Source organism: Oncorhynchus gorbuscha, unplaced genomic scaffold (assembly GCF_021184085.1).
Source record: "Oncorhynchus gorbuscha isolate QuinsamMale2020 ecotype Even-year unplaced genomic scaffold, OgorEven_v1.0 Un_scaffold_2:::fragment_2:::debris, whole genome shotgun sequence".
NCBI lineage: Eukaryota > Metazoa > Chordata > Actinopteri > Salmoniformes > Salmonidae > Oncorhynchus > Oncorhynchus gorbuscha.
The window spans coordinates 85372-99451 of record NW_025745004.1 but is presented as its reverse complement, the minus strand read 5'-3'; positions in this window follow the sequence as shown (position 1 = coordinate 99451).

Here is a 14080-nt window from a genome sequence, read left to right as displayed (position 1 = left end):
GTAGGAATATAAACAGAGGAGAATGGTCACTCAGCAATCTGGGGAGATAATCAGAATCTAACACTCAGTATCCAAAACAGTTGGGTTGATAGCAAAACATTATCTATGTGTGTGTGTTTGTTGTGTGGGTGTGAATAAAAAGAGTAGTCCCTATACTGTGGGTGCATCTGTCTCCAGATGTCTAGTAAATTGAGATCTTTCATGAATGACATGGTGAGCTTGCCGGCTTTGGTAAGAGGGGAGGGTTTATCAGAGAACCTGTAATGAACTGTATCTAAACAAACATTTTAATCTCCTCCAGCCAGTAGCCATTCTGGTGGTGCTTGAGCAACCTGAATGAAGACATTCTGAATAAACATATGGTCATTAAAGTTAGGAGCATAAATATTCAATAGGGTCCAAAACTCTGAATAAATATGCCCCTGTACCAAAACAAACCGGCCTGAGGGATCAGGCATGATGTTGCTTACGCAAAAGGGGATGTGTCCACTTATCAGAATTGCTTTTAGAGTTAAAACAAGGACGGAAACACTTAATCTACCCATTCCCTCGTTCATTTCTTGTGTTCACTGGCTGTAAAATGTCAGCCTTTAATTACTTAAGACTTTTCTGACAACCATTCAGATGGTCATAAAAGTTTTCAGTGCACATTATAGAACAATATATTTTATTGTTCGGAGTGTACAGTATCAAATATAACACCATAGAAGTTAGTTATCTTGTGTGTGTATGTGTGAAGAAAAAAAAATAGAAACATTATAGTCACAAAAATGTGAAACGACCCGGTAAAACCTTATTTGAGGAAAAAATATGTGACCAGGGTTTGGAATGTTGAGAAACGTGGAATGTTTAAGTACACATGTCATGCAGGTGAAAGAGGACCCAAAAGCGACTTAACAGAAACAGAGTTTATTTAAGTCCAAAACGGAATAACAGAAATCCTCTAGACTTGTAGAGGGGAAACAACTGGAGAAGCGGCCACAGACTGCAGGTCGCTTCGGGTAGGCGCAGGCCGTAGTCGACAGAGACACCTGCTCACACGCAGCATCTGATGAAGGCAAAAAAACACGACAGGACAGGGCGATACACAATCATAGCAAAAACACGACAGGACAGGGCGAAACGCAATCACAGCATGGTGAATACAATACAAGGAACCGACGGGACAGGAACGGATCACAAAGGAATAAATAGGGACTCTAATCAGGGGAAAGGATCGGGAACAGGTGTGGGAAGACTAAATGATGATTAGGGGAATAGGAACAGCTGGGAGCAGGAACGGAACGATAGAGAGAAGAGAGAGCGAGAGAGTGAGAGAGGGAGGGGGAGAGAGATAGAAGGAGGGAAAGAACCAAATAAGACCAGCAGAGGGAAACGAATAGCATGGGGAGCACAGGGACAAGACATGATAATAAATGACAAACATGACAGTACCCCCCACTCACCGAGCGCCTCCTGGCGCACTCGAGGAGGAATCCTGGCGGCAACGGAGGAAATCATCGATGAGTGAACGGTCCAGCACGTCCCGAGACGGAACCCAACTCCTCTCCTCAGGACCGTAACCCTCCCAATCCACTAGGTATTGGTGACCCCGTCCCCGAGAACGCATGTCCATGATCTTATGTACCTTGTAAATAGGTGCGCTCTCGACAAGGACGGGAGGGGGAGGGAAGACGAACGGGGTGCGAAGAAAGGGCTTAACACAGGAGACATGGAAGACAGGATGGACGCGACGAAGATGTCGCGGAAGAAGCAGTCGCACAGCGACAGGATTGACGACCTGGGAGACACGGAACGGACCAATGAACCGCGGAGTCAACTTACGAGAAGCTGTCGTAAGAGGAAGGTTGCGAGTGGAAAGCCACACTCTCTGGCCGCAACAATACCTTGGACTCTTAATCCTGCGTTTATTGGCGGCTCTCACCGTCTGTGCCCTGTAACGGCAAAGTGCAGACCTCACCCTCCTCCAGGTGCGCTCACAACGTTGGACAAACGCTTGAGCGGAGGGAACGCTGGACTCGGCAAGCTGGGATGAGAACAGAGGAGGCTGGTAACCCAGACTACTCTGAAACGGAGATAACCCGGTAGCAGACGAAGGAAGCGAATTGTGAGCGTATTCTGCCCAGGGGAGCTGTTCTGCCCAAGACGCAGGGTTTCTGAAAGAAAGGCTGCGTAGTATGCGACCAATCGTCTGATTGGCCCTCTCTGCTTGACCGTTAGACTGGGGATGAAACCCGGAAGAGAGACTGACGGACGCACCAATCAAACGACAGAACTCCCTCCAAAACTGTGACGTGAATTGCGGGCCTCTGTCTGAAACGGCGTCTAACGGGAGGCCATGAATTCTGAATACATTCTCAATAATGATTTGTGCCGTCTCCTTAGCGGAAGGAAGTTTAGCGAGGGGAATGAAATGTGCCGCCTTAGAGAACCTATCGACAACCGTCAGAATCACAGTCTTCCCCGCAGACAAAGGCAGACCGGTAATGAAGTCTAAGGCAATGTGAGACCATGGTCGAGAAGGAATGGGGAGCGGTCTGAGACGACCGGCAGGAGGAGAGTTACCCGACTTAGTCTGCGCGCAGTCCGAACAAGCAGCCACGAAACGGCGCGTGTCACGCTCCTGAGTCGGCCACCAAAAGCGCTGGCGAATAGACGCAAGAGTGCCTCGAACACCGGGATGACCAGCTAACTTGGCAGAGTGAGCCCACTGAAGAACAGCCAGACGAGTGGAAACAGGAACGAAAAGGAGGTTACTAGGACAAGTGCGCGGCGACGCAGTGTGCGTGAGTGCTTGCTTAACCTGTCTTTCAATTCCCCAGACTGTTAACCCGACAACACGCCCATAAGGAAGAATCCCCTCGGGATCAGTAGAAGCCACAGAAGAACTAAACAGACGGGATAAGGCATCAGGCTTGGTGTTCTTGCTACCCGGACGGTAAGAAATCACAAACTCGAAACGAGCGAAAAACAACGCCCAACGAGCTTGACGGGCATTAAGTCGTTTGGCAGAACGGATGTACTCAAGGTTCTTATGGTCTGTCCAAACGACAAAAGGAACGGTCGCCCCTCCAACCACTGTCGCCATTCGCCTAGGGCTAAGCGGATGGCGAGCAGTTCACGGTTACCCACATCATAGTTGCGCTCAGATGGCGACAGGCGATGAGAAAATAAGCGCAAGGATGAACCTTATCGTCAGACTGGAAGCGCTGGGATAGAATGGCTCCCACGCCTACCTCTGAAGCGTCAACCTCGACAATGAATTGTCTAGTGACGTCAGGAGTAACGAGGATAGGAGCGGACGTAAAACGTTCTTTTAGAAGATCAAAAGCTCCCTGGGCGGAACCGGACCACTTAAAACACGTCTTGACAGAAGTAAGAGCTGTGAGAGGGGCAGCAACTTGACCGAAATTACGAATGAAACGCCGATAGAAATTAGCGAAACCTAAAAAGCGCTGCAACTCGACACGTGACCTTGGAACGGGCCAATCACTGACAGCTTGGACCTTAGCGGAATCCATCTGAATGCCTTCAGCGGAAATAACGGAACCGAGAAAAGTAACGGAGGAGACATGAAAAGAGCACTTCTCAGCCTTTACGTAGAGACAATTCTCTAAAAGGCGCTGTAGAACACGTCGAACGTGCTGAACATGAATCTCGAGTGACGGAGAAAAATCAGGATATCGTCAAGATAGACAAAAACAAAAATGTTCAGCATGTCTCTCAGAACATCATTAACTAATGCCTGAAAAACAGCTGGCGCATTGGCGAGACCGAACGGCAGAACCCGGTACTCAAAATGCCCTAACGGAGTGTTAAACGCCGTTTTCCACTCGTCCCCCTCTCTGATGCGCACGAGATGGTAAGCGTTACGAAGGTCCAACTTAGTAAAGCACCTGGCTCCCTGCAGAATCTCGAAGGCTGATGACATAAGGGGAAGCGGATAACGATTCTTAACCGTTATGTCATTCAGCCCTCGATAATCCACGCAGGGGCGCAGAGTACCGTCCTTCTTTTAACAAAAAGAACCCCGCCCCGGCCGGAGAAGAAGAAGGCACTATGGTACCGGCGTCAAGAGACACAGACAAATAATCCTCGAGAGCCTTACGTTCGGGAGCCGACAGAGAGTATAGTCTACCTCGAGGAGGAGTGGTCCCCGGAAGGAGATCAATACTACAATCATACGACCGGTGAGGAGGAAGGGAGTTGGCTCGGGACCGACTGAAGACCGTGCGCAGATCATGATATTCCTCCGGCACTCCTGTCAAATCGCCAGGTTCTTCCTGAGAAGTAGGGACAGAAGAAACGGGAGGGATGGCAGACATTAAACACTTCACATGACAAGAAACGTTCCAGGATAGGATAGAATTACTAGACCAATTAATAGAAGGATTATGACATACTAGCCAGGGATGACCCAAAACAACAGGTGTAAACGGTGAACGGAAAATCAAAAAAGAAATTGTCTCACTGTGGTTACCAGATACTGTGAGAGTTAAAGGTAGTGTCTCAAATTTGATACTGGGAAGATGACTACCATCTAAGGCAAACATGGGCGTAGGCCTGTCTAACGGTCTGAAAGGAATGTTATGTTTCCGAACCCATGCTTCGTCCATGAAACAACCCTCAGCCCCAGAGTCAATCAAAGCACTGCATGTAGCACCCGAACCGGTCCAGCGTAGATGGACCGACATAGTAGTACAAGATCTAGATGAAGGGACCTGAGTAGTAGCGCTCACCAGTAGCCCTCCGCTTACTGATGGGCTCTGGCCTCTTACTGGACATGAATTAACAAAATGTCCAGCAACTCCGCAATAGAGGCACAGGCGGTTGGTGATCCTCCGTTCCCTCTCCTTATTCGAGATGCGAATCCCTCCCAGCTGCATGGGCTCAGTCTCAAAGCCAGAGGAGGGAGATGGTTGCGATGCGGAGCAGGGAAACACCGTTGATGCGAGCTCTCTTCCACGAGCCCGGTGACGAAGATCTACCCGTCGTTCTATGCGGATGGCGAGAGCAATCAAAGAATCCACATCTGATGGAACCTCCCGGGAGAGAATCTCATCCTTAACCACTGCGTGGAGTCCCTCCAGAAAACGAGCGAGCAGCGCCGGCTCGTTCCACTCACTAGAGGCAGCAAGAGTGCGAAACTCAATGGAATAATCCGTTATGGACCGTTCACCTTGGCATAAGGAAGCCAGGGCCCTAGAAGCCTCCCCACCAAAAACTGAACGGTCAAAAACCCGAATCATCTCCTCTTTAAAGTTCTGGAATTTGTTAGAGCAATCAGCCCTTGCCTCCCAGATAGCTGTGCCCCATTCTCGAGCCCGGCCAGTAAGGAGTGAAATGACGTAAGCAACCCGAGCTCTCTCTCTAGAGTATGTGTGGGGTTGGAGAGAGAACACAATCTCACACTGCGTGAGAAAGGAGCGGCACTCAGTGGGCTGCCCGGAGTAGCAAGGTGGGTTATTAACCCTAGGTTCTGGAGGCTCGGCAGGCCAGGAAGTAACAGGTGGCACGAGACGTAGACTCTGGAACTGTCCAGAGAGGTCGGAAACCTGAGCGGCCAGGTTCTCCACGGCATGGCGAGCAGCAGACAATTCCTGCTCGTGTCTGCCGAGCATGGCTCCTTGGATCTTGACGGCAGTGTAACGAGCGTCTGTAGTCGCTGGGTCCATTCCTTGGTCGGTTCCTTCTGTCATGCAGGTGAAAGAGGACCCAAAAGCGACTTAACAGAAACAGAGTTTATTTAAGTCCAAAACGGAATAACAGAAATCCTCTAGACTTGTAGAGGGGAAACAACTGGAGAAGCGGCCACAGACTGCAGGTCGCTTCGGGTAGGCGCAGGCCGTAGTCGACAGAGACACCTGCTCACACGCAGCATCTGATGAAGGCAAAAACACGACAGGACAGGGCGATACACAATCATAGCAAAAACACGACAGGACAGGGCGAAACGCAATCACAGCATGGTGAATACAATACAAGGAACCGACGGGACAGGAACGGATCACAAAGGAATAAATAGGGACTCTAATCAGGGGAAAGGATCGGGAACAGGTGTGGGAAGACTAAATGATGATTAGGGGAATAGGAACAGCTGGGAGCAGGAACGGAACGATAGAGAGAAGAGAGAGCGAGAGAGTGAGAGAGGGAGGGGGAGAGAGATAGAAGGAGGGAAAGAACCAAATAAGACCAGCAGAGGGAAACGAATAGCATGGGGAGCACAGGGACAAGACATGATAATAAATGACAAACATGACAACACAGTTATTCTAAAATCACATTGATGGACTTAAGGATATAGACAACATAATCTTTGTTACAAACATATATATTTTTAAAAACAATGATACCTAACATCGACTCATTGAATACTGGTCACTAATAATGTTTACAAAACTGTCTTACCCACTTTATATGTATATTCTGTATTCTAGTCGTGACTCATCCAATATAACTACTGCTGTACAAACCTTTTCAATTCATACAGTGCAATCAGAAAGTATTCAGACCCGTTGACTTATTCCCACATTTTGTTACTTTACAGCCTTGAAGGAATTATCCGTAGAGCTCCAAGACAGGATTGTGTCGAGGCACAGATCTGGGGAAGGGTACCAAAAAATGTCTGCAGCATTGAAGGTCCAAGAACACGCAATGGCTTCCATCATTCTTAAATGGAAGAAGTTTGGAACCACCATGACTCTTCTTAGAGCTGGCTGCCTGGCCAAACAGATCAGTCGGGGCCTTGGTCAGGGAGGTGACCAAGAACCCGATGGTCACTCTGACAGAGCTCCAGAGTTTTTCTGTGGAGACAGGAGAACTTTCCAGAAGGACAACCTTCTCTGCAGAACTCCACCAATCAGACCTTTATGATAGTGGCCAGACGACCCGCTTGGAGTTTGCCAAAAGGCAACTAAAGGATTAAACCAAAATTATGATGGTTATTATTATTATTATTATGCCTACCATGTGGCGCAGCGGTCTAAGGCACCGCATCTCAGTGCCGTGATCGGGAGTCCCATTGCGCAGTGCACAATTGGCTTAGCATTATCCGGGTTAGGGGAGGGTTTGGCCGAGGTATGGTTGCCATTTTAAATAAGAATTTGTTCTTAACTGACTTGCCTAGTTAAATTAATAAAATATTGAATATTGAATGCCAAGCGTCACATCTGGAGGAAACCTGGCACCATCCCTACGGTGAAGCATGGTGGTGGCAGCATCATGCTGTGGGGATGTTTTCAGCAGCAGGGACTGGGAGACTAGTCAGGATCGAGGCAAAGATGAACGGAGCAAAGTACAGAGACATCCTTTCATGAAAACATGCTCCAGAGCTCTTAGGACCTCAGACTGGGATAGGAAGGTTCACCTTCCAACAGGGCAACAACCCTAAGCACACAGCCAAGACAATGCAGGAGTGGCTTCGGGAGACGTCTCTGAATGTTCTTGAGTGGCCCAGCCAGAGCCCGGACTTGAAATCGATTAAACATCTGTGTAGAGACCTGAAATTAGCTGTGCAGCGACGCTTCCCATCCAATCTGACAGAGCTTGAGAGGATCTGCAGAGAAAAATGGGAGAAACTCCCCAAATACAGGTGTGCCAAGCTTGTCGCATCAAAAACAAGAAGACTCGAGGCTGTAATCACTGCCAATGGTGCTTCAACAAAGTACTGAGTAAAGGGTCTGAATAATAATGATAATAATAATAATAATAATAATAATGTAAATGTGATAGTTTTTATATAAAAAAAATGTAAACCTGTTTATGCTTGTTCATTATGGGGTATTGTGTGTAGATTGATAATACATTTTTAATCCATTTTAGAATAAGGCTGTAATGTAACAAAATGTGAAAAAGTCAAGGGGTCGGAATACTTTCCGAATGCACTGTCTCTCTCTAATTGCTTGGAGCTGAACTGATGGTGTTTTTACAGTCTTTACCCTGAATAAAAGGTGTTATGTTTTGGGCGAATCCAATGCAACACATTACAACGTCTACCCTCCATATTTTCAAGCATAGTGGTGGCTACATCATGTTATCGATTCTAGATTAGACTACCACAATGCTCTACTTTCCCGGCTTCCCGGATTAAGCACTAAATAACCTTCAGTTAGTGCTATAAACACGGCTGCTAGAATCTTGACTAGAACCAAAACAACGTATCATATTACTCCAGTACTAGCTTCTATACACTGCCGTACATACATACACATACGCTACGGTCAGAAGACGCAGGCCTCCTTATTGTCCCTAGAATTTCGAAGCAAACAGCTTGGAGGCAGGGCTTTCTCCTATAGAGCTTTTATGAAATCCATGTGAGACTCGGTTTCGACCTTTAAGTCTTTATTGAAGACCCATCTCTTCAGTAGGTCCTATGATTGAGTGTAGTCTGGTCCAGGGGTATGAAGGTGAATGGAAAGGCACTGGAGTGACGAACCACCCTTGGCAAAGTAGGTGGGGTTATATCCTGCCTGGTTGGCCCTGTCCAAGGGTATCGTCAGACAGGGCCACAGTGTCTCCCGACCCCTCCAGTCTCAGCCTCCAGTATTTATGCTGCAATAGTTTGTGTCACAGGACTAGGATCAGTCTGTTACATCTGGAGTATTTCTCCTGTCTAATCCGGTGTCCTGTGTGAATTTAAGAATGCTCCCTCTCTCCCTTTCTCTCTCTCTCCCTTTCTCTCTTTTCTCTCTTCTCTCGGAGGACCTGAGCCCTAAGACCATGCCTCAGGACTACCTGGCCTGATGACTCCTTGCAATCCCCAGTCCACCTGCTGTCCCCAGTACACCCGCTGTCCCCAGTCCACCCTAGTCCACCTGCTGCTGCTCCATTTTAAACTGTTCTGCATGTGGCTATGGAACCCTGACCTGTTCACCGGACGTGCTACCTTGTCCTGAACATGCTGTTTTCGACTCTCTCTCTCTTTACCGCACCTGCTGTCTCTAACTTTGAATGATCAGCTATGAAAGGCCAAATTACATTTACTCCTGATGTGCTGACCTGTTGCACCCTCTACAACCACTGTGATTATATTTATTTGACCCTCTTGGCCATCTATGAACGTTTGAGCATCTTGGCCATGTACTGTTATAATCTCCAGCCGGCTCAGCCAGAAGAGGACTGGCCACCCCTCATAGCCTGGTTCCTCTCTAGGTTTCTTCTTAGGTTTTGGCCTTTCTAGGGAGTATTTCCCGTGCTTCTACACCTGCATTGCTTGCTGTTTGGGGTTTTAGGCTGGGTGTCTGTATAGCACTTTGTATAGCACATCGTCTGATGTAAAAAGGGCTTCATAAATACATTTGACTGATTGATTGAGGATCAGGCGACGAGTGGCTAATCTGCCCTTGCCTTCCATTCTGCTAGCTAATGTTCAATCGCTGGAAAATAAATGGGACGAACTGAAAGCACGTATATCCTACCAACGGGACATTAAAAACTGGAATATATTATGTTTCATCAAGTCGTAGCTTGAAACGACGACATTAAGAACATACAGCTGGCGGGTTATACACTTCATCGGCGGAACAGAACAGCAGCCTCTGGTAAGAAATGGGGCAGGGACCTTTTTTTAAATTATTTATTTCAAAAAACACAAACAATACAGCATCAAGGCACGATCAAATATGTATCAGTCTTTCCGCAACAGAGCCTTCCTTATATGCGAGGGTGTATGTGCATGATAGTGATATAAAATGAATGTCAGTTTCCTTTTTCATGATCACAATCTTGTGAAACCCGAAGCCGATTCCCCCCCCCACAGTTCCCCAATAGCTGTCCCTCAACCATTCGAGACCCCTCGCACAGTCACAGAAGTCACAGAACTCACAGAAAAAAATGAATTCCATTCCCCACCCCCAAAACCCCCCCAATGCACCAACAACCAAGGGAATGAACTAAAGAGAAAAAAGGAAAAGACAGAAAACTGCAAACAACAATGCAAAAAAAATATATATATATATACATTTTAAACAAAGGACATCAAGGACAACTGAAATCATAACAGCAATGCCAACTGTATATTTTTGTGTGCATGTCTGGCACTATTACATGTATGTGCGTGTTCTTGTATGTGTTTATTTGAATGAGAGTGTGTGTATATGCATGTGCACAAACACCTGCACGGCATCAGCCTCAGGCAAACCGCCACTTAGTGTCATCCAAATGTACATTTATTATGTTTTATTTTGACTTTTTTCCCCTTTATCTTTTGACCATCATTCTCTCTCTCACACAGCAACTCCACTCCCACTTGTCTCCAATTCCACATACCAACCCTCAGCTTCCCTCAGCCCATCCCATCTATCTCTGCTGGCCACCCACTTCAGGTTTCTACGCAACACATATCTTTCAACTATGCTATGATGTTTAACGTACAATTTAAATCTATCTAATCAAATAGAATCTACAGATTGTGTGTTAAAGATAAATAATTTTACTAAGAGTATTAGCATATTAGTAGATCTCCTAACAGTACTATTTCTAGGGTCAATTTGAGATCAATGCTATGAATTTTCAGCCATTCCTAAACCTGAGACCAGAAACAGTTTTCCTGAGGGTAATACCAAAGTAAATGGTCTATTGATTCCTCACGACAAAATCTGCAGAGCTACGATGATTTTATGCCCCAAATATTCAACATTTTGTTGGTGGCAAGAATTCAATATAATAATTTTAGCTGAAAAGCACAAAGTCTTGAATCTTGCATTGCATTATATATCAACTCAAACACCCTGTACCATGGAATCGGTACACCCAACTATTTTGCAATCTGTATGGCACAGTTGTCAACATCCTGGTCCTCAAATGAAACTGGTAATCTTTCCTATTTATGCTATTTTCATTCCTCCACCAGTTTTGATCCTTTATATTGTGCAGACAGACCATTTCCCTACCTCCTCCCACTGCCACCCGCCTCCCCCATTTTTGGGGCAATGCTGTAATCAATTGGTTGTACTCTTGGATTGAGCAGACCTTCCCGTACAATTCTGATAACTCCATGAAGGAGTCATTGTAATAGACTGGGTCTATTACAATATAATTTAAGAACAAAATACCATTTTCAAACATTTTTCCCATAAATACAGGTATTATTTCAACCAGCACATTTGAGTTCAGCCATAATATATTTTTTTTAATATTTGTTCTATCTTTTCAGGGGGATTAAATTGAAATTGTAGCCAGCTCTGCAAAACAATGGATGAGCTTGTCTTATTAATCTACTTGAGAACCATTTTGGGTTCAAATAAAACTTTTGAATGAGTGAAGCTTTTAGAGAGAGGTTTAGTGCTTTTATATTTAATAATCTCAACCCACCCAATTCATATTCATTATATAGATAGGCTCGTTTTATTTTGTCTAGTTTAACGTCCCAGATAAAGCGAAATATGTTTTGCTAATTTTAATAGCTAGCATTTCGATGGCCATAACAAATAGATATGGTGACAGCGGACACCCTCGTTTAACTCCTCTTGACACTTCAAAACTCTCTGAGAAGTAGCCGTTATTTACTATTTTACACCTGGGGTTGCTATGCATTATTTTTATCCATTTATCCATTTTATCCAAAAACGTATATTATCTCCAATGTACTGGCCATGTAAAAAAACCTGTCTGATCAGGATGAACAATACCTGGTAAAACCCCATTAATTCTGAGTGCTATGCATTTTGCTAGTATTTTTGCTTCACAACATTGAAGTGTAAGGAGCCTCCATTTTTTTTAGATAGACTGGGTCTTTATATTTGCCATCTCGGTCTTGTTTTAATAATAGAGACATCAGACCTTCCTGCTGAGTACCTGACAGACTACCATTTCTATAGGAGTAGCTAAAACAATCTAACAATGGAGCTTTTAGTATATAAAAAAATACTTGATATACCTCTACGGTATGCCATCAAGCCCTGGGGTTTTTCCAGAATGAAAGGATTTAATAGCCTCAAAAGGTTCTTCCTCTGTAATATGGCCTTCGCACGGATAATTTCTGTACATTTCTTAATTGTCCATTTTTTATATTATTTGGAAAAAAATCCTTACCGTAATCTTACATTTACATTTAAGTCATTTAGCAGACGCTCTTATCCAGAGCGACTTACAAATTGGTGCATTCACCTTATGACATCCAGTGGAACAGTCACTTTACAATAGTGCATCTAAATCTTAAAGGGGGGGTGAGAGGGATTACTTATCCTATCCTAGGTATTCCTTAAAGAGGTTGGGTTTCAGGTGTCTCCGGAAGGTGGTGATTGACTCCGCTGTCCTGGCGTCGTGAGGGAGTTTGTTCCACCATTGGGGGGCCAGAGCAGCGAACAGTTTTGACTGGGCTGAGCGGGAGCTGTACTTCCTCAGTGGTAGGGAGGCGAGCAGGCCAGAGGTGGATGAACGCAGTGCCCTTGTTTGGGTGTAGGGCCTGATCAGAGCCTGGAGGTACTCTTCATTCAGTGGGAGAGGATGAGATGGAAAAGAGAACATCAGCCTAAAATAATTAGCTTCCTCTTTTAAAATATAATTCAGAGAATTATAGATGACTTCATCTTCACTAACAAGTTTCTGCTAATTCTTTTTGCTTTCCTGTATTGGAGATTCAGGAAGAATTCTGTACATTCTTCTCCATATTCCATCTAGTTTGCTTTATTTTTGTAATAGATTACATTAGATCGTTCTTGAATAAGTTCCTCAAGTTCTTTTGTTTTTCCTCTAACTTATTTTGCATCTCTGTAGTATAATTTTTATTGCTATATACCTGTACTATTAGTTCATTTCCCTTGTTAGTCTTGTTTCGCATCTCCCGGCTAGCAAACTAAATTACTTCAGCTACAATACCTCTTTTGCCAATTGGCCTGGACCCTTTGTCGACACGAAGCCCCGCCGATCCATCACGACTGGTCTGCCGACGTAATCCCGTCCGATGTGCCCTCAGCCGGCCTTTGTCAGACGTCGGTGAAGACACTTCTGCTAGCCCCGGCATGCTAACTTTAGGAACTCCATGTCCTCCGCTTACTAGCGTGGCTACATAGCTGATGCCTGCTGGACTGTTCATTAATCACGGTACTATATTTTTGTTTATTTTGTTTATCTGTCGGCCTCAGCCTCAAACTCAGGCCCTGTGTGTAGTTAACTGACCCTCTCTACCCATTCATCGCAATTTTACCTGCTATTGTTGTCTTAGCTGATTAGCTGTTGTTGTCTTAGCCGTTGTTGTCTTCGCTAGCTCTCCCAATCAATACCTGAGATTGCTTTATGCCTTGCTTTATGTCTCTCTCTAATGTCAATATGCTTTGAATACTGTTGCTTTGAATACTGTTGTTTGTTGTGAATATCATTGTTTCATTTTACTGCGGAGCCCCTAGCTCCACTCAACGTGCCTCAGATACCTCTTTTGTCCCACCTCCCACACACCTCACCTGGCATAACTAGTGCCTCCAGAAATGCAACCTCACTTATCGTCACCCAATGCCTAGGTTTTTCCTCCACTGTACCCGCACCCTACAATACCCCTGTCTGTACATTATGCCCTGAATCTATTCTACCACGCCCAGAAATCTGCTCCTTTTATTCTCTGCCCCAACGCACTAGACGACTAGTATTGATAGCCTTTAGCCGTACCATCATCCTACTCCTCCTCTGTTCCTCGGATGATGTAGAGATTAACCCAGCCCCTGTGTGTCCCCAGGCTCTATCTTTTGTTGACCTCTGTAACCATAAAAGCCTTGGTTTCATGCATGATAACATCAGAAGCCTCCTCCCGAAGTTGGTTTAACCCACTGCTTTAGCACACTCCGCCAACCCTGATGTCCTTGCCGTGTCTGAATCCTGGCTTAGGAAGGCCACCAAAAATTCTGAGATTTCCATCCCCAACTACAACATTTTCTGCCAAGATAGAACTGCTTAAAGGGGAAGAGTTGCAATCTACTGCAGAGATAGCCTGCAAAGTTCTGTCATACTTTCCAGGTACAGTTGATGTCGGAAGTTTACTATCATTTTGGCAAGTCGGTTAGGACATCTACTTTGTGCATAACGCAAGTAATTCTTCTAACAATAGTTTACTGACAGATAATTTCACTGTATCACAATTCCAGTGGGTCAG